At 37.8% G+C, this 24715-nt stretch overlaps 1 long non-coding RNA gene and 1 pseudogene across 1 annotated transcript; one reads left to right on the top strand and one right to left on the bottom strand.

Annotated features, from left to right (window-relative positions):
- Window positions 1–10567: 10567 nt before the first annotated feature.
- On the bottom strand, window positions 10568–11120 carry LOC110131277 (small ribosomal subunit protein eS24 pseudogene; annotated as a pseudogene).
- Window positions 11121–13158: 2038 nt separating this feature from the next.
- Window positions 13159–24263, top strand: LOC110131273 (uncharacterized). Its single transcript, XR_002312130.2, has 2 exons — window positions 13159–13637; window positions 23875–24263. It is a non-coding gene; the product is annotated as an uncharacterized lncRNA (long non-coding RNA).
- The last annotated feature ends 452 nt before the right edge of the window (window positions 24264–24715 follow it).

Genomic DNA, 24715 nt, shown 5'->3' with positions numbered 1-24715 from the left:
TCATGAAACAACTACTCCTTAAATTTCTCCATCTCTTAAAAGGGAGCAATATACCTTATTTCTTCTGAGGACTTTCCTGAGACTAGTAGACTTCAACAAGATAAAGAACACAAAGCATCTTAAATATTTGTAAAACTAAGTTATGTTGAGCAACTTTTGGTATAGTGTGGATATACAGTTTGTGAAAGCAACTTATATGGGTATAAAGATGCATTAATTCCTTCATATGTGAACTATTCACCTCTGAATAAATAGACATGCTTAACCAAAATGTATGGCTATGAAGGGAGGAGGAAGAGAGGATATAAAAGCTTGTCAAGAGGTAATGTCTGGTTTCACAAAGAGAAAATAGATGGAGGAATGATGATGAAGCTCCCCGTTGTCCAAGGGAGATGGACAGAATCAGAAAGACCCGCCCACAGCATCAGGCTCATGGCGAAAGTGATTCTGTAGAAAGCATGAGGGTAGCTATTAAAATGGGTCAGCTCTTAGGGTTTTCCCCAAGGACAAGGTTTTCTCTCCTCCCAGTTATTGAGCTAATGTTTTCTTCTTTAATTAGTGTTACTGGAAGGCTTGTAAACAATATTCGATGCAGTCACATAAGCAATTATAACAGATTGTCCTCACTCATTTTGGGAAACAAACCACATTTTTACACTGCACTAGGTTTAGTTCAAAAAACACTAAGAAATTATATTTCTTTAAGAGGAAAAATACATTGTTCATTTAAAAACTATTTATACTTTGTATGAAGTGGCATGTTTAATCCAATTTTTATTAAAATTTCTCCATGTATGTATTTCTAGCTATCTATTCATGTATTCCTCTCTTAAAATATATGAGAGGGATACGTGGAACTGTGTTCATCTAACTTTTAATAGTATTTGCTTGCACATATCAGGTGATCTTTCGCATTTTTCTTCTGGATTTACTGCACTTTTAAAAACAGCAAGCATGCACTGTTTTTAGAAAATAAGAAACTCATTTCTTAAAACATTATTCAAATATTTAAATATAGGCCTAACAGTTACAGGGGAAATTCTCAAGAATCTACTAATGTGTGGCAGTTTTGTTTGTTTCAATTACAGTGAGAAAAATGTAAAAAGTCAGATTGTATCATTGACAATAATTTATGGTCTCTGTCATGATCCTCTCCACATTTGTATGCAAATTTATTATCTGTGACAGTGCTGGAAACTGAATGAAATATACTCACAAGTAAGAATGTGACTGGGTAACAAATTCAAGATAGTAGAACAAATTCTGTAACTGCGGCTTTGAAGCTATACCTATTTCTTTATTATTTTAGTTGGCATTTAAAAAAATTTGGTATTATTATCACACTATCCAATTACTAAAACAATGTTTTGTTTTGTTTTTTTACCAATTTCTGCAATTCATTCTGCCTAAAGAAGTTGGAGAAAGACTCCTGAGAGTCCCTTGGACAGCAAGAAGATCCAACCAGTCCATCCTAAAGGAAATCAGTCTTGAATATTCATTGGAAGGACTGATGCTGAAGCTGAAACTCAAATACTTTGGCCACTTGATGTGAAGAACTACTCATTTGAAAAGACCCTGATGCTGGGAAAGATTGAAGGCAGGAGGAGAAGGGAACGACAGAGGATGAGATGATTGGATGGCCTCACCGACGCAATGGACATGAGTTTGAGTAAGCTCCAGGAGTTGGTGATGGACAGGGAGGCCTGGCGTGCTGCAGTCCATGGGGTCACAAAGAGTCAGACATGACTGAGTAGCTGAACTGAACTGAACTGAAGAGGTTTAAGTTGCAAAAAGATTAAACTACACGGTACTTAAGAGTGGGTATCATGCCTCATTCAACTTTATCTTTTCTCCTAGCAGAGAGCTAAGACCCTGTAAAGCATGGTGGGGAGATCTATGAATGTCTGAAGAATGAATGGGAGAAGCATGGCTCCCGCCTTCTTGCATTTCTGCTAGGGTGAGAACAGCAAAATGGACTCTACTGACCTCCTATGCTCTACAGAGAGCATGATTTCTGAATCAGACAAACCTGGACTTGAATCTTGATTTTCTCATTTAATAATACTACTGAGTTTCTCTAAGCTCATGTTTCTCAGCCTACCAAGCAGCCAGTAACCTTCTTTTTGTGTAGGATTGTGTGAAGATAAAATGAAATTGAGATGCAAATCCCAAATAGCTCTTGGCTCAAAAATTGCCAGATGGAATAATTTTTTTTTTCTCTCTTTGTTAAGCCATTGAAACAAAGAATGACTAATTGAATGATCTGGTTTGCAAAGCTAGATGAATGTGGACAATATAACTAAACCGAGAGTAAACAGGAGGATTCAGGGGAGGGGGAGGAATGGTAGATAGACAGGTAGATAGACTGGGACGACTTGAATTTAACATGTCCATGAGACTTCTGGATGGTCTAGTTCATGAAAGAAGTATTTATTAAAGACACAGATTCAAAGATTACTAGACTCTAGATGAAGTGATGTGCTCATCCATGGAAAGACTTAACTTTCTTCACCTTTTCTGTGTTATTCACTTCTTTGACAGACTGGTGAATCTATGAAAGCCTTAAACAACATTTTTAAATGTGTAGAATTAAATACACAGGGTCACAAAGAAACCATTTGTTAAAATACAACTCCTAAAATATTTGACAAAACACATTTGAATAATCATACATCCACATCTTCACTAAAAAACCAATAACAAGATCCTGTGGAAAACTAAGAGCTACTATAATTTCAAAGTAGTGGTGAGTATAAGTGATATATTGGGTATCTATAATAACTGTCATGTTATATAAAATGATTCAATGTCTATTGCAGTCACAAAGATACAGGTACTATTACTACTACTGTGGGTTTCGTCTACATTCAAATTTTAAATGAAAGGTTAATGAATATAATTGTAATTCTTTTTCTTATCCAAGTTCATAGATCCCCCCCCTGAATTATAATAACAACTTTGAGGTCTGTGAACTTCAAGTTCCCAGAATACCTACACGACTTGCGCTGACAGAACCCTGGGGAGAATTGATCCTTAAAGGGGACACAAAGGAGAAGCAGCTGCCAGCTAAAGAATATAAGGAAAAGGAGTTCAGAGGGGGGAAAAAGTCAAGAAAGAGTGATCATCTTGAAGTCAAGGTGTGTGTGTGTAGTCGCTCAGTCATGTCCAACTCTTTGCGACCCTGTGGGCTGTAGCCTACCAGGCTCCTCTGTCCATGGGATTCTCCAAGCAAGAATACTGGAGTGGGTTGCCATTTCCTTCTCCAGGGGATCTTCCTGACCCAGGGATTGAACCTGGGTCTCCTGCACCACAGGCAGATGCTTTACCCTCTGAGCCACCAGGGTGGAATACAGTAACTACCAATAGGTGGTGGTCAGTGCAATGTAATGCCTGAAGGGGATCAAAACAAGTCTGAAAAACAAACAAGATTAGTAAATAAGAAGTCATTGGTATTCCAATGTTCCAGCCTCTATTAGCTATGCTGACACTGAAGAAGAACTCAGTGCCTATTTTGAACACAAAATAGAACCTGAGATACTTAATAAAACAATAACTCAGATAATTCTGACCACTACCTTAGATATTGCAGGTATTTCAGAATAAACTAAAATTAAAATAATTCAGAAGTTAACAGATGGATATTTATAGATTATTGTGTTCTATATTAGGTCATACCACCTCTACATTATGGTTGCTTTGTATTTTTAACTAAATTAATTAAATGTATAATAATACATGCACACGAAAAAAATAAATCCACCACTGAAAAAGAGGTCAAACATAAGGATCTCTTCGGAGGTAATAAATTCTCCTGACAAAGGCTATGTCAGTTAACCATTTGTGTACTCTTCAAGAAATTTTCTATGCGTGCATATTATATATCAATACATATATAAACCTTTTTAATACTAAAAGGCTACATTATAAAAATTTTTTCACCTTTCACTTTTTACTTAGGAAAATATCTTAGAGATAAATTGTATACTTTTTAAAAGCTATTGCATAGTAATGTATTAAATGGATATATATAGAATAATGATTTATTCAACCAATGACCTAAAGGAAGTTGTCTGTTTCAATGTTTTGTTATTGTTAAAAAAAGAAAAGCAATGATATATATGCATGAAACATACCTGAGAAATCTATCTCTGGGTTAAATTTTAAACAGTAAAATTTCTAGTTAAAAGTTAGATATGAATTTCTAATTTTTTTGCATAGAAAATATCACCCCTTTCTTGTGGTCCTACCAAGCTACTCTCCCCCACATTTCTACAGTATATGAAAAATTCTGCCTTCTTGAGCCCTTATCTATCTACTATCAAAATGTGATTTTGCAAAAATAAAAGAAAGAAAGAAGATGTTATTTTGCCAAAGTAATAGGCTAAAAATATGTCGTCATTGTAACTGCCTTTATTTAACTGTGATTGGGATTGAACAATCAGAATACTGTCTAGATGGCCAGATTTCCCATATCTAGATGGGTGAAATAATCCCAATGAATGCAGTTGATCTAATTATTTAGGCTATTTCCACAACAGGTTCAGACACACAATCCTATTAAGGCTGCTTCAACAGAATCTTCAAGATACATAAAATGACAAAATGAAGTCAATCTTGAGTTCTCTCTCTCACACCCTGCATTCTTTCCACCAACAGATCCTTAATCCAGCATCTGAACCCTTCTCATCACCTTCATAGCTGTACTTTAGTGCCATAATCCACTCCTCCCTGGGTTATTATTATCCTATTAATAGATCCCACCTACTCCATCTTTTCAAATCTGCATTCTGTTCTCAACACTCATGAGAGGGATTCTGCTAAAATGTAAAGCACATAAAATCAACTCAAGTAAAAGCAACAGTTCTTATCATGCCCTAAAACCCCTCCACGGGCAGGGCCTCTGAAGGCCATGGGTCTTCATCTGTTGCTACGTCTGCTGCTTTTCTGCTAAGGTTAGGCCCAGCTACACTGACCTTCTGGCTGTGCAGTAAACATGCGCATTAGGCTCAGAAATTTAACACTTCTCAGGTTTCTTTTCTCAGACAACTAGAAAAATACAATGAAACAGCATGGAAAAGACAGAGAGGAGAACGTTGTCATTAGTGGTGGGGGTTTCATTCAGAAGTCTGATTTTGCAATCAGAAGTTTAGGATACCTATTCATTCATAGTAACACCATATTGCTATATGATAGATATGGAAATCTCATCCTGATTTTATAAAATATGGTTCCAAGAATAAATAAATTATAGTTATGTCATTTCCAAAGAGGGTATAGGTTTCATTAACAAGTATAGCCATGTCATGTAATTCTCAGACCCAATTTGCAAAATTCTGGTAAGAGAAGCATGTATAGTTCTGAGAAGGAGGTATTAAGAAAGGACACTCTGATAGATATTATATAGAGACAGCCTGGTAGATGTGTCCTACAGGTTGTCAAGAGAACCGTAAACAATTAAAATAGTTTTCTTTCGTGACCCACTGAGCTGCCCAAGGGCAGAACACTCTGAACATCCTCTTTGTTGGCTGCTGGCCAATCTAAAAGGAAAAAATTACTTTTACCAAAATCATCTGTATTTGTTTTCTTCTCACTCTCATCTTTGATATAAATCATTCTGCTCTTTCTCCTTTGATGGATAAGAACAATCTATTGATTGTTATACTTTATATACAGGTGAAAGCATTTCCAAAAATTAACTATATGTCTGAATTATTCTTTGGAAGTGTTTATAATAACAAAAACTTTAATCTCCAGAGGGAAAACTTGGATTTACTTTTCAAAAGACTTCTTTATATGTATGCGTCCATTTAATTTTTTGCTTCAACAATATCCAAAACCATTTTGAAAGGCTGACAGGGGCACAGAGCTCTGCAGGTCATTGTGATATATCATGTTTCCCAGTTTGTTCTCTTACAGGAGTTTGGAGTCCAGTGGGAAACAGATTAAACTAAACTCTTTTTCTAGTTTTTTTGAAGTTCAATTTCTGCCCTCATTAAGGAGAAACCTTTGTCGTCCCTTTTCCACTACTGTCCCATTTTAAACTGTTTGTGGTGTAGGAGAACAGACAAACAGAGATGATATGGTATGTGTTCTTAGACTCTGTTTCTGCAAGATGGGAGACCTGGAATTAATAGAACTATTTCTTCATGAGAGACTTAGCAAGGTTCTCAGTGATGGACCAATGGATTGCAGGCATAATAAAACAACGGTAGGAAGATATACAGCTACAGCTTGAGGGTAAAGTGAGCCCACTCACTTTTGTGATGGCAAATGTGAACAACTATGTGATGGCAAATGTGAACTCCCCATTTCTGATGGGGAGCTACTGTATTATATGCCTAGGATTGTGAGGATTTTTTTTTTTTCTTCCCAAACTTTCAATGTGCTTGAGGTCCTATGTTGAAGAGTTCAAAGTTTGAACTCCCAGGAGAACTTTCACCTTTCATGGATAATAGAAGACTTGAAGTAAAAAATGAACAGACACAAAACACTGTGATAATTAGCCAGCATAATGTGATTGCCAATGTAAAAATTCTGGATAATTTTTAAATGAGTGGGGAATCTAAGTACCAGGAGAAGCTGGGAAAAATAGTGAAAAAGAAGTGAGAGGGAAAAGAGGGAGAGAGGAAGAGGACAAGGAGGAGACAGATAACTTGGTAATTGTTTGCAAAGGGGGTGACTGGGTGAAATGAAACAGAAAGGCACAGAAGAGAGAAAATATATTCATCATATTATTATTAAATTTGCTGTAGGTACCAACATATCTGGAAGCACTAAATAATGATATAACAGCTAAGTAGGCCAATGTTCATATTGTCTATTAAAATACATAAAAGTTTATAAAAATGTAATTGTATTATAATAATTCTAAAAACTATATGCTCAGGAAATTGATTAAGTCTCTTGGGACAACTAAACTCACTTTTTTTTTTTTTTTTTTGGTGTGCTTTAAACTTTAATGAAGTAAGTTGTACAACCATCTACCTAAAATAAGAAATTAATCATAGGTGGGATGGTGGTTGAAGAGGGAGGGGACAAATGCATACCTATGGCTGATTCACGGTGATGTATGGCAGAAACTAACACAGTATTGTAATGTAATTATCCTCCAATTAAAAACTAAAAAATTATAAAAAAATTATTCATAAATGATACATAAATAATGTCAATTTCCTTAACATTCAATGGATAAATTACAAAATATTTCCTCACTTTCATTTTCAATGCTCACTAGAAGATAATTATTATTCTCTTTACGTTTTTTTTTTCCCATGAGTAGGCCTCAGAATTTTTATAAAAAGTTTTGAAATCTATATTAAATCTCCCATTGCTGACTGTTCTAGGAAAATAAAGAAAAAAAGAGATGGGATTTAAAGATACTTTCAAAGGTCTCTTTAACTCTGTTTTAAAAAATGTATTCTTTTTTGTTGTTTCATCACAAGTTTTTTTTAAATAAATGGCATATTCCCAAACCAATTAATTTTGAAATGGATTATTCAGTGATGAGTTTGGAAATGTGCTGTTTACTGTCCATTCATATTTCAGTCATCATACAGTCCTAAATGATGTTGGAATGTAAGTATCACTAAGAGACTTGAATTAGGATATGTATGTTCCATCCTCATAATTAAAAATCCTAGTGAGTACCAGAGAGCTATTTTCTATATAACATGGAAAGAATCTATTCCCTGATTATTTTGACTTATGAATGATTTAGCCAAGGAAACGTAAGAATAAACAAATGCATAATGACCAAAGAATTTAGGTATTACAGAGTATTATATGATTTCAACAATACAAGCTAAGAAAATATAGGATATCCACAGCTGAAAGTTAAGGATGATTTACATAACCATGTATTTCAGTAATTCTTTGTAATGTAGTGGACTGTTTTGCAAGTGTTAATGAGGGAACTAAATTAAGTCTTGGAGGAAAATCCACAGTGCCTAGAATAAATGAAGATGACGGTGTAAAATTGGTGGCCAAAAGATAAAACATGAAAGAATTATTAGGAAGAACAAAAGGAAATTAAAAGAGGAATTGAGTTTGATATAAGGATGCAGGGACAGTTCTGAGATATAAAATGAGCTTACATTGGCATATGCTATGATAAAACTGATAAATATATGTGAAAATTACAATAGAACTCCCTTTCCCTTCCCAATTTTTATTTTATGAGAATCAAGACCAAATAATATAATATTTTTACTTCCCTTCCTCATTTCCTTTATAGCATCTTTTTGAATCTTCTCATACATTTTATGTGTTCAGAATTTAATCATCAGTTTCTGAAATTCTTCCCACTTAGTTACTATAGTTGTAACCAATAATGATAAAACTGCCATTTACCCAGCTAGCACTTAAAAGACTGCTTTATCATTTTTTTCTGTGTATGATTGAAATGTTAAATTTAAGTATTAAATTATAAACTATACACTAAAAACAAACTATCAGAAAGATAAATAAAGGAAAAAATTCTATTTACCATCACATCAAAAAGAATAAAATTCTTAGGAATAAACACCCAAGGAAGCAAAAGACCCATACTTTGAAAATTGTAAGACACTGATGAAAGAAACTGAAGATGACACAAACATATGGAAGGATATAGCATGCTCTTGGGTTGGAAGAATCAATATTGTTAGAATGACCATACTACCCAAGGCAATCTACAGATTCAATCCCTATCAAATCTTAATGGCATTTTTCACAGAACTAGAACCAAAAAATATCTATAAATTTTTATGGAAACACAAAAGACCCCAAATAGCCAAAATAATCTTGAGAAAGAAGAACAGAACTGGTGTGATCATGCTCTCTGGCTTCAGACTGTACTACAAAACTACAGTAATTAAAACTGTGGTGCACAGACACACAGATAAACAGAACAGAATAGATAGCCCAGCAATAAAACCATGCACTATGATCAATTAATATATGACAAAAGAAGCAAAACTATATCATAGAGAAAAGAAAATCACTTCAATTAGTGGTGCTGAGAAAACTGGATAGCTACATGTAAAACAATAAAATTAGAATATTCTCTAATACCATATACAAAAATAAACTCAAAATGGATTAAAGTCTTAAATGTAAGACCAAATACTATAAAAGTGCTTGAGGGAAACATAAACAAAACATTCTTTGACATAAATTACAGCAATATTTTTTTGACTCCATCTCCTAAAGAAAATAAAGCAAAAACAAACAAATGTGACTTAATTAAAAGGCTACCTTAAAAAGTTTTGTACTGCAAAGGAAACCTTTAACAAAATGAAAAGATAACTTACCAGATGGGAGAAAATATTTGCAAATTATATGACTCATAAGGAATTAATATCTAATGTATATAAACAGTTTGCACAATTCAACATCCAAAATTTTTTTTAAAAATGGACAGAACTGAATAGACATTTTACAAAGAGAAATTTTCATATGGAAGCATGTGAAAAGATGCTTAACATAGCTAATCATCAAGGGAATGCAAATCAAAACCATAATGAGATATCACCTCATATCTGTGAGATTGGCTAATATATATTTAAAAAAAATAGTTGTCAAGGATGTAGAGAAAATGGAATCCTTGTACACTGTTTATGGGGATGTAAATTGGTCACTGTGGAAAACAATATGGAGTTTCCTTAAAAAACAAACAAAAATGTCTAAAAATAGAACTACTGTATGATCCATCAATTCTACTTCTGGATATGTATCCAGAAAAAAAAAAAAGCCACTTATTAAAAAAGATGCATAACCCACAATGTATGTAGAATTATTTACAATTGCCAAGATATCAAGATATGCAAATCATCTAAGTGCCCATCAACAGATGAATGGATAAAGAAAATGTACACACATATACACACATACACATATACATGGGCTTCCAAGGTGGCTCAGTGGTAAAGAACCCGCCTGCCAAGCAGGAGTTGTGGGTTCAGTCCCTGGATCAGGAAGCTCCTCTGAAGGAGGAGATGGCAGCCCACTCCAGTATTCTTGCCTGGGAAATCCCATGCACAGAGGAGCCCGGCAGACTACAGTAGTCCATGGGGTTGTAGAGAGTTGGACATGACTTAATGATTCAACAACGACATCCAAACAATGAAATACTACTCAGCCATTAAAGAGATAAAACTTTGTTATCTGCAGCAACATGGATAGACTTGGAGGGCATTCACGATAAGTGGGAGAAGGAAATGGCAGCTCACTCCAGTGTTCTTGCCTGGAGAATCCCAGGGACGGGGGAGCCTGGTGGGCTGCTTTCTATTGGGTCACACAGAGTCCGACACGACTGAAGCGACTTAGCAGCAGTAGCAGCAGTAATGCTAAGTGAAATAAGTCAAATAGGGATGGAAAAATACTCTATAATATTACTTATATGGAATCTAAAAGATACAATAAACTAGCAAATGTAACAAAAAAGAAGCAGAATCACAGATACAAAGAATAAACTAGTGGTTGCCAGTGGTATGGGTGCAGTGTAGGAGCTGGGGACTGGAAAGTACAAATTATTGGATGTAAGACAGGCTCAAGGGTGGGCTGTACAACATGGGGGATATAGCCAACATTTTTTTTTTTTTGGAAAAGGTCTTAGTTTATTCTTTCATGAAAAATCTGCACAAGCACCACAGATACAGTCACTGCAGAATCTTTACTCCTTCTGTTGTCCAATCTCCAGCTCACTTTTTGCCAGCACCAACATTGGCCTTTGCAGTCCCCCTGACTTTCTTCATTCTGTTCTTGCGTTCTTTTCGCTGTTTTCTTGAGGTCTTTTTCTTCTCATACAGGCCGTGTCTTGCAAGCCTATGTTTGGGCTCATTCTTCTTCACGTAATCCAAGGAATCGTAAATCATGCCGAAGCCAGTTGTCTTGCCACCACCAAAATGGGTTCTGAATCCAAATACAAAGATGACATCTGGTGTGGTCTTGTACATTTTGGCCAGTTTTTCCCGAATTTCTGTTTTAGGTACTGTTGCCTTTCCAGGGTGAAGAACATCAATGACCATTTGTTTCCGCTGAAGCAGCCGGTTGGTCATGAACTTCCTAGTCCGGATAGTTACTGTGTCGTTCATGATGGCGGCTGATCTTCAAGCAGCCAGGGAGGAAAAAAGCTAGCCAACATTTTTTAATAACTGTAAATGTAAAGTAATCTCTCAAAATTGTATAGAAAAAAAAGAGATATACTACAAAAGACTGCTCAATCATTTTTCTTTCTATGTCTGATTGAATGTTAAATTTAAGCATTCAATTCTAAACTTTATCTTAGCACATTAGAGACAATTCAATTAGCTAAGGAAAAACTGGTTAAAAAATAAGTACAAAACAACAAGAACATTATAGGATGTTTGAGAAATGAGGAAATTTTAAAAACTCACTCACAATCTACCTATAGTTAATAACTCAATAAAATTGACTGCCTTTTAAAAAAATCATTGACTATTTTTAAATTAATTTAAAAGTTTTTTTTATGTAAAATACATCAGTCTGTACTGACCAGTCATTGCTCAAAGGATAAAATATAAGTCTCATGTTACTGCAAGCAGTTTTAGAAATATAGCAATAGGTGCTGTCTAAAATTGATTGCAAAAACAAACCAACTAAAGAACAGTCCACAAGAGGGAGCAGACAGCAAAGCATGTAGTTGAGGAAACCACGAAGTAATCCTATTGTGAGGACAGAAGTAGAGGGTGGGTCAGCCAGTAGGAAAAAGTGTGTGCCTTCTACCCAATGGATGGTAAAGCAGGTCATCTAACAACATGAAAATGACTCCCAATATATGTGTTCTTGAAAAATTTGTACATGTTATACATCCCTATTTTCCAGGATAATATTCTGGAGATTTTTTTAAGATCTCTCCAAGAGTAGAAAATAGTATAAATAAATCATCAAGCCTCAAAACACCATTTTTTAGCTATATAAATGAAATGAAAATGAAAAATGAAACATATGTGAAAAGAACTTTTGAGTTTGTGCATGAAGTCCTTTAAATTACTGAAAATAATCACAAATTTTAAAGAAATTTGTCAGCTTTAAAGAAGTGTGATCTCCGCTCAAAAGTGGAGGCTGGTCTGATGGAGTTAGCAATGAGACTATCAACTAACTAGTCTTTGCAACTGGTCAATGAGCTCTTTCTTGAAGAATATTTGCGTGGCACATCTTCAAATCTGCCACCATCCTCCCTACATGTCACATGAGTCCACTTACCCATATACCTTTAGGAAGCCCTCATCCAGAATTTGAGTTGTCCCTGCTTTAATGAGGGGACGTTTAGAAGGAGGATGTTAATGTGGATAAAATATAGTCCTTTTCTCAGCTGTATCTCTCAGGTCTTCCCAGAAATGTAATCTTCTGCTAGAACATCAGGCTTTACCCAGAATATCCACTCTTTCATGCCCACTTCCCTGAGCCTTTTAATTTATTTCTCAACTGTCTGCCAAAGGATTTCTGGCATTTCACATTTGTGTCCAGCAAAGTCATCACTTTCTACAGGTTTCCAGTACCATCCCCACAGTAAATTTTAGTGGTATTAAATAATTAGTAATTTTATGTGGTATTAAATCCTGTATATCAAAAGAAGTTACAAGTCAGTAAAGGCTTTTTTATCTAGTCTTATGGGTTGGGAAGATCCCCTGGAGAAGGAAATGGCAACCCACTCCAGTACTCTTGCCTGGGAAATCCCATGGACAGAGGAGCCTGGTGGGCTATCCAGTCCATGGAGTCACAAAGAGGCAAACACGACTTAGTGACTAAACAACAACAACAAATTCAGTCTTATATGACCCTCTTGATCAAGCACCCTTAAAATCAAATCCTACCCATGTTAGGGGAAGCACGCTGCTTAAAACCGCCCACCCTGGCCAGGCACCATAGTAACCATTTGCATGAGCTGTTTTACGACAGGTCCTGGTAAGGAACAGGGAACTAATAAGCCTCCACCAACCAGAAGAGTTCGGGAAATGTCAAAAGGAGACACCACTTGTCCGCCCACCTCCCAGAATCCTTCTCTCTGGCATCCATCTAGGCTGAACAAGACATGCACCACCAGGAAGGACTCTGAGTCAGAATGATTGGCTAAGGGCAACCCGGAAACGAATCCCAGCCACATAAAACGCGAGACCACGGGCCACACGGCAGAGCAGTTCTCCTGGGTTCCTTCACCCCACTGCTCTCCACCCGGGTGCCCTTTCCCAAGAAAATCTCTTGCTTTGTCAGCACATGTGTCTCCTCAGACAATTCATTTCCGACTGTTAGACAAGAGCCCAGTTTCAGGCCCTAGAAGGGGCCCCCCTTCCTGCAACAAATGGCGACTCTGGTGGGGACTCTTCTTCACTGAGACTGACATCCTGACCACTTGGGGTACTCAGGGGCCAGTTTGCTTGCCAATGGACCAGATCCAGCAGCTGCAACTGGGCCTTTTTGTCCCTGGTCCCCTCCTGATGCGGACAACTGGCCAGAGTGCCCCAACTGGTAAGGAACAATAGACTTTATTGACCTCTCACCCCTTCTCTCTCTTTTTTTCTAGTCCCCCGGTCCTGGACACAGGAATCTGGTCAAAGGGCCTCAGCCTGAGCTGAGGATTGGAGACTGATCACCTCCTCTTGGCAGAGAACTCGAATTCTGTTCTGGTCCGATTTCGGGTAGGGCCAAGTTCCAGTCCTCCCTTCTCTGCAGGCCCCGGGTAAAGTCCAGTAATGCTTGGGTATCTGCAGGTGGCATGAAATGTCTGTAAGGCCACCCCTTTTGCCCCTCCTCTCCTGCCGCCTCCCCCTTCTTTCAACCTGGCTTCCTTTCCTCCCTTTGAAATCTTTGAAGACCTGAGATATTTTCTGTATAGGAGGTTTTCTGAGAGACTGTATTCTTGTATTTAAAGGAGTGTCTGATGAGGACTGCCAGGTTTATATGTGTGTGTTTTAAGTGTGTTCTGTGTTGTGATTTTTGATGGTCATTTTGCTTTGTCTGGCCACCATTTGGTTTAGACCTGCCGCCATTTTGTTAGAACTTGATTTTCTTTCCCTGTGTTTTGAGACCAGGCTCTCAGGAACACTTACCTAGACCATCTCTAACTCCTGAGACTGAGGGAAAAGGGGAAAAAGCCTTTAAAAATTTTATTTCTTTCAACTGTTTTTTAAAAATAAACTAGTAAATTTTATATTGTAATATCTAATTCATGACTAAACTTAGAAAACCAAGCTAGATCTTGCACTGTGTCTGTTTAAATATGTCTTGGTATGTCTTTGTCTCTGGGTAATATTTTTGAGGTTAATTTGTAAATGAGCTCTAAGTGCTTACAAATCAAATAATTCTAAATTAAACAATAAATTCCAGGTTCATGTGAACTGGGAAATATTCAGTATTAAATACCTGATATTAATGTTTGTTTGTTGACCTATCTAATATACACATGTCTTAGAGTAATTAACATTAAGTATTTTCATTGTACCTAGGTTTAATATAAGTTAAATATTATATCTGTTACAACTTTGTCAACAAGGAAATTACCTCAAGTGAAGAAACTTCTTTAAAAATGTAAATGAGATATGAGCTTTTATATAAACTCTATTAAGAATAATTATTCTTTAGGAATATCTGTCTAAAACAGTCTCTCCAGATTGACATAACTTGAATTTCTAAGGGTTGTGCCAAGTGTGCTAAGTGTTAGAAGTCTATTGAATAGTTAGGTCATTTCTAAATAAAATAAGATTTTGAAACATTTACTACTAAATGAAACATTTACTGCTAAACACTAGTTTCCCTTTACAGAGAAACTAAATAGATTTGGGACTATAAATGAAAAATGTTTAGTGCCATCCTAAAATGTTCTAAGAAACCAAGGGTTTTAGAAATTATCACTGGTATTTATTTATGCTCACCAATCTATAAAATGTTAAAAAAAAAAATGTTCTTGGTTGCTAAAGGAAAGTAGGAAGTGTGTTTTCAGTTTAAAAAAAAAAAGGTATGAAAAAATACTAAAAAAAGTTATGCATGATCAGGGTTTTCTAAAATTGGATTACAGTTAGATAAATTGATTTTATTAGGAATGACACACCCATAAGAAAACTGCTTAGAGCCAACTAGGTCCCCATGGAAAAGAAATGAAAAAGGCAAAATGGTTGTCTGAGGAGGCCTTACAAATAGCTGTGAAACAAAGAGAAGCAAAAAGCAAAGGAGAAAAGGAAAGATATTCCCATTTGAATGCAGAGTTCCAAAGAATAGCAAGGAGAGATAAGAAAGCCTTCCTCAGTGATCAGTGCAAAGAAAAAGAGGAAAACAACAGAATGGGAAAGACTAGAGATCTCTTCAAGAAAATTAGAGATACCAAGGGAACATTTCATACAAAAGTGGGTTTGATAAAGGACAGAAATGGTATGGACGTAACAGAAGCAGAAGATATTAAGAAGAGGTGGCAAGAATACACAGAAGAACTGTACAAAAAAGATCTTCACGACTCAGATAATCATAATGGTGTGATAACTCACCTAGAGCCAGACATTCTGGAATGTGAAATCAAGTGGGCCTTAGAAAGCATCACTATGAACAAAGCTAGTGGATGTGATGGAATTCCAGTTGAGCTATTTCAAATCCTAAAAGATGATGCTGTGAAAGTGCTGCACTCAATATGCCAGCAAATTTGGAAAACGGCATTGGCCACAGGACTGGAAAAGGTCAGTTTTCATTCCAATCCCTTAGAAAGGCAATTCGAAAGAATGCTCAAACTACCACACAATTGCACTCATCTCACACGTTAGTAAAGTAATGCTCAAAATTCTCCAAGCCAGGCTTCAGCAATACGTGAACCGAGAACTTCCAGATGTTCAAGCTGGTTTTAGAAAAGGCAGAGGAACCAGAGATCAAATTGCCAACATCTGCTGGATCATCAAAAAAGTAAGAGAGTTCCAGAAATACATCTATTTCTGCTTTATAAACTATGCCAAAGCCTTCAACTGTGTGGATCACAGTAAACTGTGGAAAATTCTTCCGGAGATGGGAACACCAGACCACCTGACCTGCCTCTTGAGAGACCTGTATGCAGGTCAGGAAGCAACAGTTAGAACTGGACATGGACCAACAGACTGGTTCCAAATAGGAAAAGGAGTACGTCAAGGCTGTATATTGTCACCCTGCTTATTTAACTTATATGCAGAGTACATCATGAGAAATGCTGGGCTGGATGAAGCACAAGCTGGAATCAAGATTGCTGGGAGAAATATCAATAACCTCAGATATGCAGATGACACCACCCTTATGGCAGAAAGTGAAGAGGAACTAAAAAGCCTCTTGATGAAAGTGAAAGAGGAGAGTGAAAAAGTTGGCTTAAAGCTTAACATCAGAAAACGAAGATCATGGCATCTGGTCCCATCACTTCATGGTAAATAGATGGGGAGACAGTGGAAACAGTGTCAGACTTTATTTTTCTGGGCTCCAAAATCACTGCAGATGGTGATTGCAGCCATGAAATTAAAAGTCGCTTACTCCTTGGAAGAAAAGTTATGACCAACCTAGCATATTAAAAAGCAGAGACATTACTTTGCCAACAAAGGTCGGTCTGGTCAAGGCTATGGTTTTTCCAGTGGTCATATATGGATGTGAGAGTTGGACTGTGAAGAAAGCTGAGCGCCAAAAAATTGATGCTTTTGAACTGTGGTGTTGGAGAAGACTCTTGAGAGTCCCTTGGACCGCAAGGAGACCCAACCAGTCCATCCTAAAGGATATCAGTCCTGGGCGTTCACTGGAAGGACTGATGCTGAAGCTGAAACTCCAATACTTTGGCCACCTCATGTGAAGAGTTGACTTTTTGGAAAAGACCCTGATGCTAGGAGGGACTGGGGGCAGGAGGCGAAGGGGACAGAGATGGCTGGATGACATCACTGACTCGATGGGCATGAGTTCGAGTTAACTCTGGAGTTTGTGATGTACAGGGAGGCCTAGCATGCTGTGATTCATGGGGTCGCAAAGAGTCGGATACGACTGAGTGACTGAACTGAACTGAGACCTTGAGCCTTCGTATTTATGACTATTGTGACATATCAACAAGCTAAATGATACACCCATCAACATTGGCTAAATCTGCCCAAATGTTCTAAATGCTTTTAATTGATCTTTTAGATAAAACTTCCTAAATTGAATTATTTTGAAGTTCCTTTGACCTCTAGCTAACTTTGGGTTGTTTCAGAGGGCCCCTGAAACATCCCAAAGAGAGATATTAAACAATGTTTATTTGGTTGGTTAAATTACATGAAAAAGATTATCAAATGAATAATAAATCCGCTCATGTTATAATGTATGGTAAAATTACTAATACAGATATCCTAGAAATTACATGGAGTTCTTAACATTTTGATATGTCCTGGTAGTCTAATGAAAAACCTGATGACTTCACAAAAGTTAACAAAAGGACTGAATGAACCAGCATATATGCTTATAACTTTTATGGTTTCTATCTGAAAAATTACAGGTTTGAATCTTGTGGTTTTTGGGAGTAGGGAAAACCTTCCTCTCAAACTAATTATGAAAATAACTTGGTAAAATTATACATTATAAACAGAACAACTACATTTTCTCTCTATCTGACTCCTCCAGAAATTTAAAACTCTTAGGTTTCCAGTAAGTTAATCAAATGAGCTAGGAAGGTATTCTCTTTAACAGGTACAAAAAATCTCAAGGAATTTATGAGACCTTTAAAAGGGAAGAATTCACCTAGATTTGTTAGGCAAAATCTGTGATAAGCCTTTGGTGTGAGTTTCCCAGCCCTGTTTTATTTTAAAAGTTCAGTTTGAGATTCTATAAATGTTTCAGCAAAGTAAAAAGTCTATGATCAATTATGGTTATATAAATCATCAGACCAAAATTAGTGAGAACAGACCTTTTTGGAAACAAGTTAGCCTTAATTGGGTTATATTTGATTAAAATGAGGGTAATTTTAGGGAGAAAAAGATGTTTCAATAAATGTTGAATCCCAGTTTGTTAATGGAGGTCTACCAATGGAGGTCTACCAATGGAGGTAGTAAGACTCATTTCTTGGATAGTTCTTTGCTGTTATGTGATATTAATGTAAAATTTAATTGAATTCTTAAAGAACACCCTAAGTTTGTTTCTGAAGCTTATCTCAGTAATCTATCTTTGGATGAAGATCAGATGCCTCATGACCTGCAACCAGGACTGGAAAAAGACATAATTTAAGGGACTGTCTCCAAACTGGATGGAAGGACTTTTTATCAGATACTCTTAACTAGCTTATGCACAATGAAACTGAAGGGAAATTAACTCTTAGATTAATTCCCACTTCCAAAGGCCCCTACACTGGATTGGTCTATAGAGAAGACAGCTGACCTGATCTCACCTTAAAATGATGCTCAAACAGGAGAAACTACACTATACCAGGATAAGAAGATGATGACATCAGGGGTAGACAGCTTGCCCAAGATGCTGGACCTGATTTGTATGATCATTTTTAACATTTTCTTGACTTCTTAGATGTTTGCATATAAATCAAATGCTTTTCAGTCATAGGTGTGATCCTATGCTAGTTTTAGAAATCAATCCAATTGTTGGGTTTGTGGCCAATTACCTGTGCCTAGTTCTGGGTTACCTTGGTAAATTTCTCTACTACAAGACTCTAACTGGTTGGCCTTGAGAAAATTTACTTAAAAAAAATAATTATAGTCATATTCAGGTCACTGTGATATTACTAGGTGGGATCCCCTCACTGGGCCAATTAATAATGCCTGCTCTGACTCTGGCCATAAATTTGAGCTTTTTCTATTACTTAAGCTCAATCAGAGCAACAAGAAAAGTTTCAGCAAAGAAGAAAAAAATCTTCCACAATTATGGGATGGATTTATACAGATAACACCAGACTATGGTAATTTAGGTTTAAAGTCTCCTCTGTGTTGGAAACAATTAAATCATACTAAGGATAATCAGTGTAGTAACACTAGAAAACTGGGCTATGTGCCTTATAGACAGTGGTGCCAATATATAATTTCCCTGGAAGATAAAGATTCTACAGAGTAGACTAAGTCAGATGACCTGAGATATACTGGGCTACGTCTAATGGAAGCTCTTAACTTAAGTCTTACTTGTGATTTTACTAATACTGCTGGCTATGTTATTTGTATTTCACCTGTTTTACAAATTGCTGTTTCTTACACTGCCAAATGTGTGTCTGAGGCCTCTGATAGAATAATATATAGTCCCATATCAGTCCTGGGTGTTCATTGGAAGGACTGATGCTGAAGCTGAAACTCTAATACTTTGGCCACCTCATGCGAAGAGTTGACTCGTTGGAAAAGACCCTGATGCTGGGAGGGATTGGGGGCAGGAGGAGAAGGGGATGACAGAGGATGAGATGGCTGGATGGCATCACTGACTCGATGGGCATGAGTTTGAGTAAACTGTGGGAGTTTGTGATGGACAGGGAGGCCTAGCGTGCTGCGATTCATGGGGTCCCAAAGAGTCGGACACGACTGAGCAACTGAACTGAACTGACTGATGAGATCGATGATGGTAACAGTGTAACTCTAGATATGGGAAGAAACAACAAGAGGGAATATTCTCCTGAACCAAGAGGCTAGTGGGACAGGTGGTCCAGAGAATTTTGGAAACTGTTTTATGGCCTAGTCCAGTAACAGCACATTGAGTGTGCTGTCAACAAAATCTTTGCCAAACCTGAGAATGGACATTCTCAGCACCATGGGATAAAATGGTCATGAAATGCTCCCCTCAAAATCATGGTCAAGTTTATGAGCAAAAAGGGGCTCTGCCAACTGAAGACTGACACTTGCCATCTACATCTACAAAGACTAAATCATGACCACTGCAACTGCTGACTTTCAATGCCCCTGAAAGGAGTTCAGGGTGAAAATCAGGGATGAGGCACTCTATGTCTGGGAAAAACTGGCAGAACAGACCTTCAGATAGTTAGATCTTTTCAGGAGAAGATTTTATGAGTTCCAAGTCTTGCATCTTCTCATACCTAGAAAAACACTGACATCATTAATGGTGACATCTGCTTTGGCTATTAAGGAAAATTTTACAATTAAAAGTCAAAATAGAGTAGCTATGGTTCAGACATCCTGGGAAATAACTAGGTGATACTATGGGTATAATTTCAGATTAGATGTTGTATTGCTAAACACTTGAGTTTTCTGAGTCGTGTCAGGCTTAGATGCCTCCAGTCTCAAAACAATGTCTGCTGGAAGCTAGTAACTGCAACCTTACTCTTGATAAAACGAGGCAACTGGCTACCTGGCTACAAGTCTCCTTGAAGTGCCAGGTCCAGACTGGGTTTCAGGCCTATTCTTCTAAAAAGAAATGAGATTTATTTTGTCTATTAAAATTACAGTTATCCCTCCTCCAGCTACTAATTGGGTCTGTTACAACAAAATGGCAGACCAAGGGATTGAGATTTTAATCATAAGGCTCAGATCTAGGACTTGGAACTCAGTGATACTTTTAATTCAGTGCCTATTCTCCAAGCTGAGGCAGTCCATTTTGACAGAAAGTTATCACAGTCATAAATTAAAACTGAGCAGGATTCTGGGTCTCTGGAGTACAGATCTGCTGTGTGTTCTCCATTTCTTATCTGTAGGATATAGGCTTCTTTCAGTCTCCTTGATATTCCCTGAGTTCCAAAGCATGGATTCAAACAACTGCTAATCAGGGAAGGGAGGGGATACAGAAACAGAGGAGAAACAATCAAATGGTGGTACAGCCTTGAGACAGGCTCCTGGTTCCTACTCAAAGAAATATGCATAACAATGTCTTTGAGTTCTTCTACAGAACTGGAGCCCCCACCCAGGTGGAGGATGGTGACTTCAGACTGAACACAAGATTCCTGGAGCACAGCTCTGTTGCTTCACCACCAACCAATCAAAAAAAAAAAAGTCACAAACCCTGCAGCCCTCACCCCAAATGTTACCTCCTGTTTCTGGGGACCAGTGATGACCATCCTGTTAGGTGTCCAGTTTGGCCCCTTTCATCGCTGAGAGGAGCCAACAGTTTCAAACTAAATTGCTGTTATTACAAGCGTGAATGCTGGTTTCAGGCAAAAAAAAAAATACCTTGACTTAGATCAGGTAGAAAGAGACTTCTGCTCTGCTAGGCAGGCCTAAGCCCATGCACAGCAGGAAGAAGTTACAGAAGAAAGAGACCTCTGCCCCAGTTCCCAAGTAGTATCTTGAGTATGAAGTCTCTCAGGGGGGAGTTGTTAGGGGAAGCACGCTGCTTGAAACCGCCCACCCTGGCCAGGCACCATAGTAACCATTTGCATGAGTTGTTTTAGGACAGGAGGTCCTGGTAAGGAACAGGGAACTAATAAGCCTCCACCAACCAGAAGAGTTCGGGAAATGTCAAAAGGAGACACCACCTGTCCGCCCACCTCCCAGAATCCTTCTCTCTGGCATCCATCTTGACTGAACAAGACATGTACCACTAGGAAGGCCTCTGAATTAGAATGGGTTGGCTAAAGACAACCCAGAAACTAATTCCATCACCATAAAACCTGAGACTGTGAGCCATGTGGCAGAGCAGTTCCCCTGGGTTCCCTCACCCTCCTGCTCTCCACCTGGGCCCCCTTTTCCAAGAAAATCTCTTGCTTTGTCAGCACGTGTCTCCTCGGACAACTAATTTCTGAGTGTTAGACAAGAGCCCAGTTTCAGGCCCTAGAAGGGGTCCCCCTTCCTGCAACACCCGTACTACCCCAGTTCCTGCCAATTTCCAGCAGATAATTGCTATAGTTCTTTTGACGTAAAGTCTTTCTCCCTTAAGATATGTGACCTGACTAAGATAAGCTGTTACTTATCCCTTGCTAATGGCTTGAAGACAGGAGAGAAAGTAAGGGTAGATCCTCATGATGGCCCCCTGTTGCCCTGGTTGGGAGAGGTTTTGCAGTGTCTTCCCTTGCAGGGAGACCATAAGCTCTTAACAGGGAGAACAGGCCACCTATGTGCACTCTGAGGCTTCAGAGCAATCTGAGGAGTGAAATGTTCAGATTTGTTCACCAAGAACCCATGTGTCAGGGTCCCAGGTTCTCCCACCTGCTCAGCTGAATATTAAAAATGTCACTGAAATCTTAAAACTCTTTATATCCTTTAGTTTATTATTTTCTTCTCTCCCCCTGCAGGAGATAAAACCCTCTGGCTTTCACACTTAGTTTTCAATTATTTGTTAAAAGCTTTTAGGCTTTCAACATCTTTCAGTAAGGGTATGAATGGAATTTAATTTCAGTCAACAGATTCTATTGGCCTTGTATGCATAATTTTCTCTGCATTTGCTATCAGTGACAAGGTGAAATTTTAGTAACTGGACTTCCATCTTGAGCTAGGCACTATCTAGGCCCCATAGTCCTCTTGATATGTGGTTATCATTTCCAGCTAGGCAGAAAGTGATCCCATTCTAAAACTTCAGTTCTGGCATCATCGAGTCCTCTGAGAATCAGATACCCATATGAAGTTAGGAGTACAAAAGTTACATCTGGGAGACATATCTGGGAAAGGAAATTGGAAAAAGTGGTATTGGAAAGGGACAGTCATCAAATCAGGTGTAGGTCAGTCTGCAAAACCTGTAATGAATTTGAGAAGTCCCACTCTGAGCAGAGATGCCTGTCCTGATGCCACAGCCTGACTCAGTCACTGACTGGGGCCTGAGCAGAGATGCCTGTCCTGATGCCACAGCCTGACTCAGTCATTGACTGGGGCCTTTCTGTAGAAAGCATGTCCTCAGTTGCAAAGCTGAGGTGGACTTGATGGAGTTTAAGCTGTAAAGCTTTCCAGAGTCCTTGCTTGAAGGGGGATCTCAAGGCACTTCTATGTCTACCATAGGCTGTTAGTCACTCAACTGTGTCCAACTCTTTGCAACCCCATTGAACATAGCCCACCAAACTGCCCATGGAATACTCTAGGCAAGAATACTGGATCCCGACTCAGGGATGGAACTTGGGTCTCCTGCACTTCAGGCAGATTCTTTACCATCTGAGCCACCAGGTAGCTCAATAACCAAATAATTGAATGAATGAAGGAACAAATAAAATAAATATTCTGGCAGCAGCGATTTCACTAGTAAAGCAAGATGTTCTCGGTAAGTCCATGACATACGATAATCAAAGGTCAACTTGGGTTTATCTTCCAGGTCATGATATGAAGACTCTGAACAATAATCTGTAGCAGATCTCCCAATGTTAATTTGTGGAACCTGGGTTGTACTGTGAATCAGAAGCCAGTTTCAGAGTGATCCATTAAGGACAAACACACCATTGAATTTGTAGGACATGAATAATCCATTTGTAATTCAATATCACAAATGCTTTTTCCAGCTGCATTTTATTCAAATACCAGCCTTTGCACAAATGCCATTGTCTTCTGTGGGGAGCATTTATTATGTTATATGTATATAAACCAAATTCACTTCAATTCTTCACAAAGTCATAGGACACCATAACAGGGGATATAAATAAACATAATAAATTCATCCAGACAGGATGAACCAGAAACATGTAAGAACAGTTTTAAAGTAGAGCTGTCAGTGAGAAGACTAGTGAGAGTTTGGTAAAACAATAGAACTGGGATTGGTGGAGAAAAAGTGGTAACTATCATTCAGGGTGTACAAAATCCACTTTCAGAGACTAAACCCAGAAACAGAGTGTCACAGACTGGAAAAAAACATTTAGAAAAAACACATCAATTAGGTGTTAGAGGATATTAATTAGGTATTAACTAATTTAGAGAGACAAGAAGATTTAGAGAGACAAGAAGGAGTTTCTAATTGAAATCTTATATTGCATTTGCTAAGGCAGGTCTACTGCAAAGTAATGAAGATCATACAATTATTTAAAGGAGAGACAAGCCCATTTTCTGAATCCTTTTTCTTTTCTTTTCCCAGGGGCATGGATCTGAGGGAAGGACAATGAAAAGACTGAGAAATCATGTTCTTAACTAGGTAGTTGGAAAGCTCTTTATAGAATCAGCCACAAGAAGTAAGCATGTTTGTGTTTATCTGTGCATATACTTTAGGGAAGGCAAAATAATTTGCACAAAAATTGGGAGCTACACACTTCATAGAAAGCTACTATTAGCAGATTTTGAAAAATCTGATATTGCAAATATCTGAAACTTCTCTTCAGTTCCCATGTTGTAATTTTATGCTCTCCAAGCAATCTTCTGATTATAGCTTTTGTCCATGGAGAAAGAATGCACACAGGAGCTTAGTCCCTATACAGCAGCCTTGACGATTTTTAATGTAAACCAGTAAATCAGTGATTTTATCATAGACACTGGTGTCAGTGAGTTTAATTGAATTCCACCTGTGAGAGATTTATGAAGCACCATTTGGTATACAAAACATTGGGTTTCTGTAGCTATGTAGTTAAAGGCTGGCCTATGAAATGAGCTGATTTCACTAACATAAGAGCCAATTTACAGGGACCTGTCTAATAGGCTTCCATGGTAGCTTAGACAGTAAAGAATCCATCTGCAATGCAAGAGACCCAGGTTTGATCCCCTGGATAAGGGAATGACTAGCAAGTCCAATATTATTCCCTGGGAAATCCCATGGACAGAGGAGCCTGGCAGACTACAGTCCATGGGGTCACAGAGTCAGACATGACTGAGCAACTAACACTTTTCAATAGGCACATGATCCCAGATCCCTCATTTACTGTGAGATAGCTTTGAAGTTTTCAACTAACTTTGAGTATAAATAATTATTATAATCTTTTAGAACT

The sequence above is a fragment of the Odocoileus virginianus genome, chromosome 1 (genome assembly GCF_023699985.2).
Source record: "Odocoileus virginianus isolate 20LAN1187 ecotype Illinois chromosome 1, Ovbor_1.2, whole genome shotgun sequence".
In the NCBI taxonomy this organism is placed as follows: Eukaryota; Metazoa; Chordata; class Mammalia; order Artiodactyla; family Cervidae; genus Odocoileus; species Odocoileus virginianus.
This window is presented reverse-complemented; position numbering and strand designations above follow the sequence as displayed.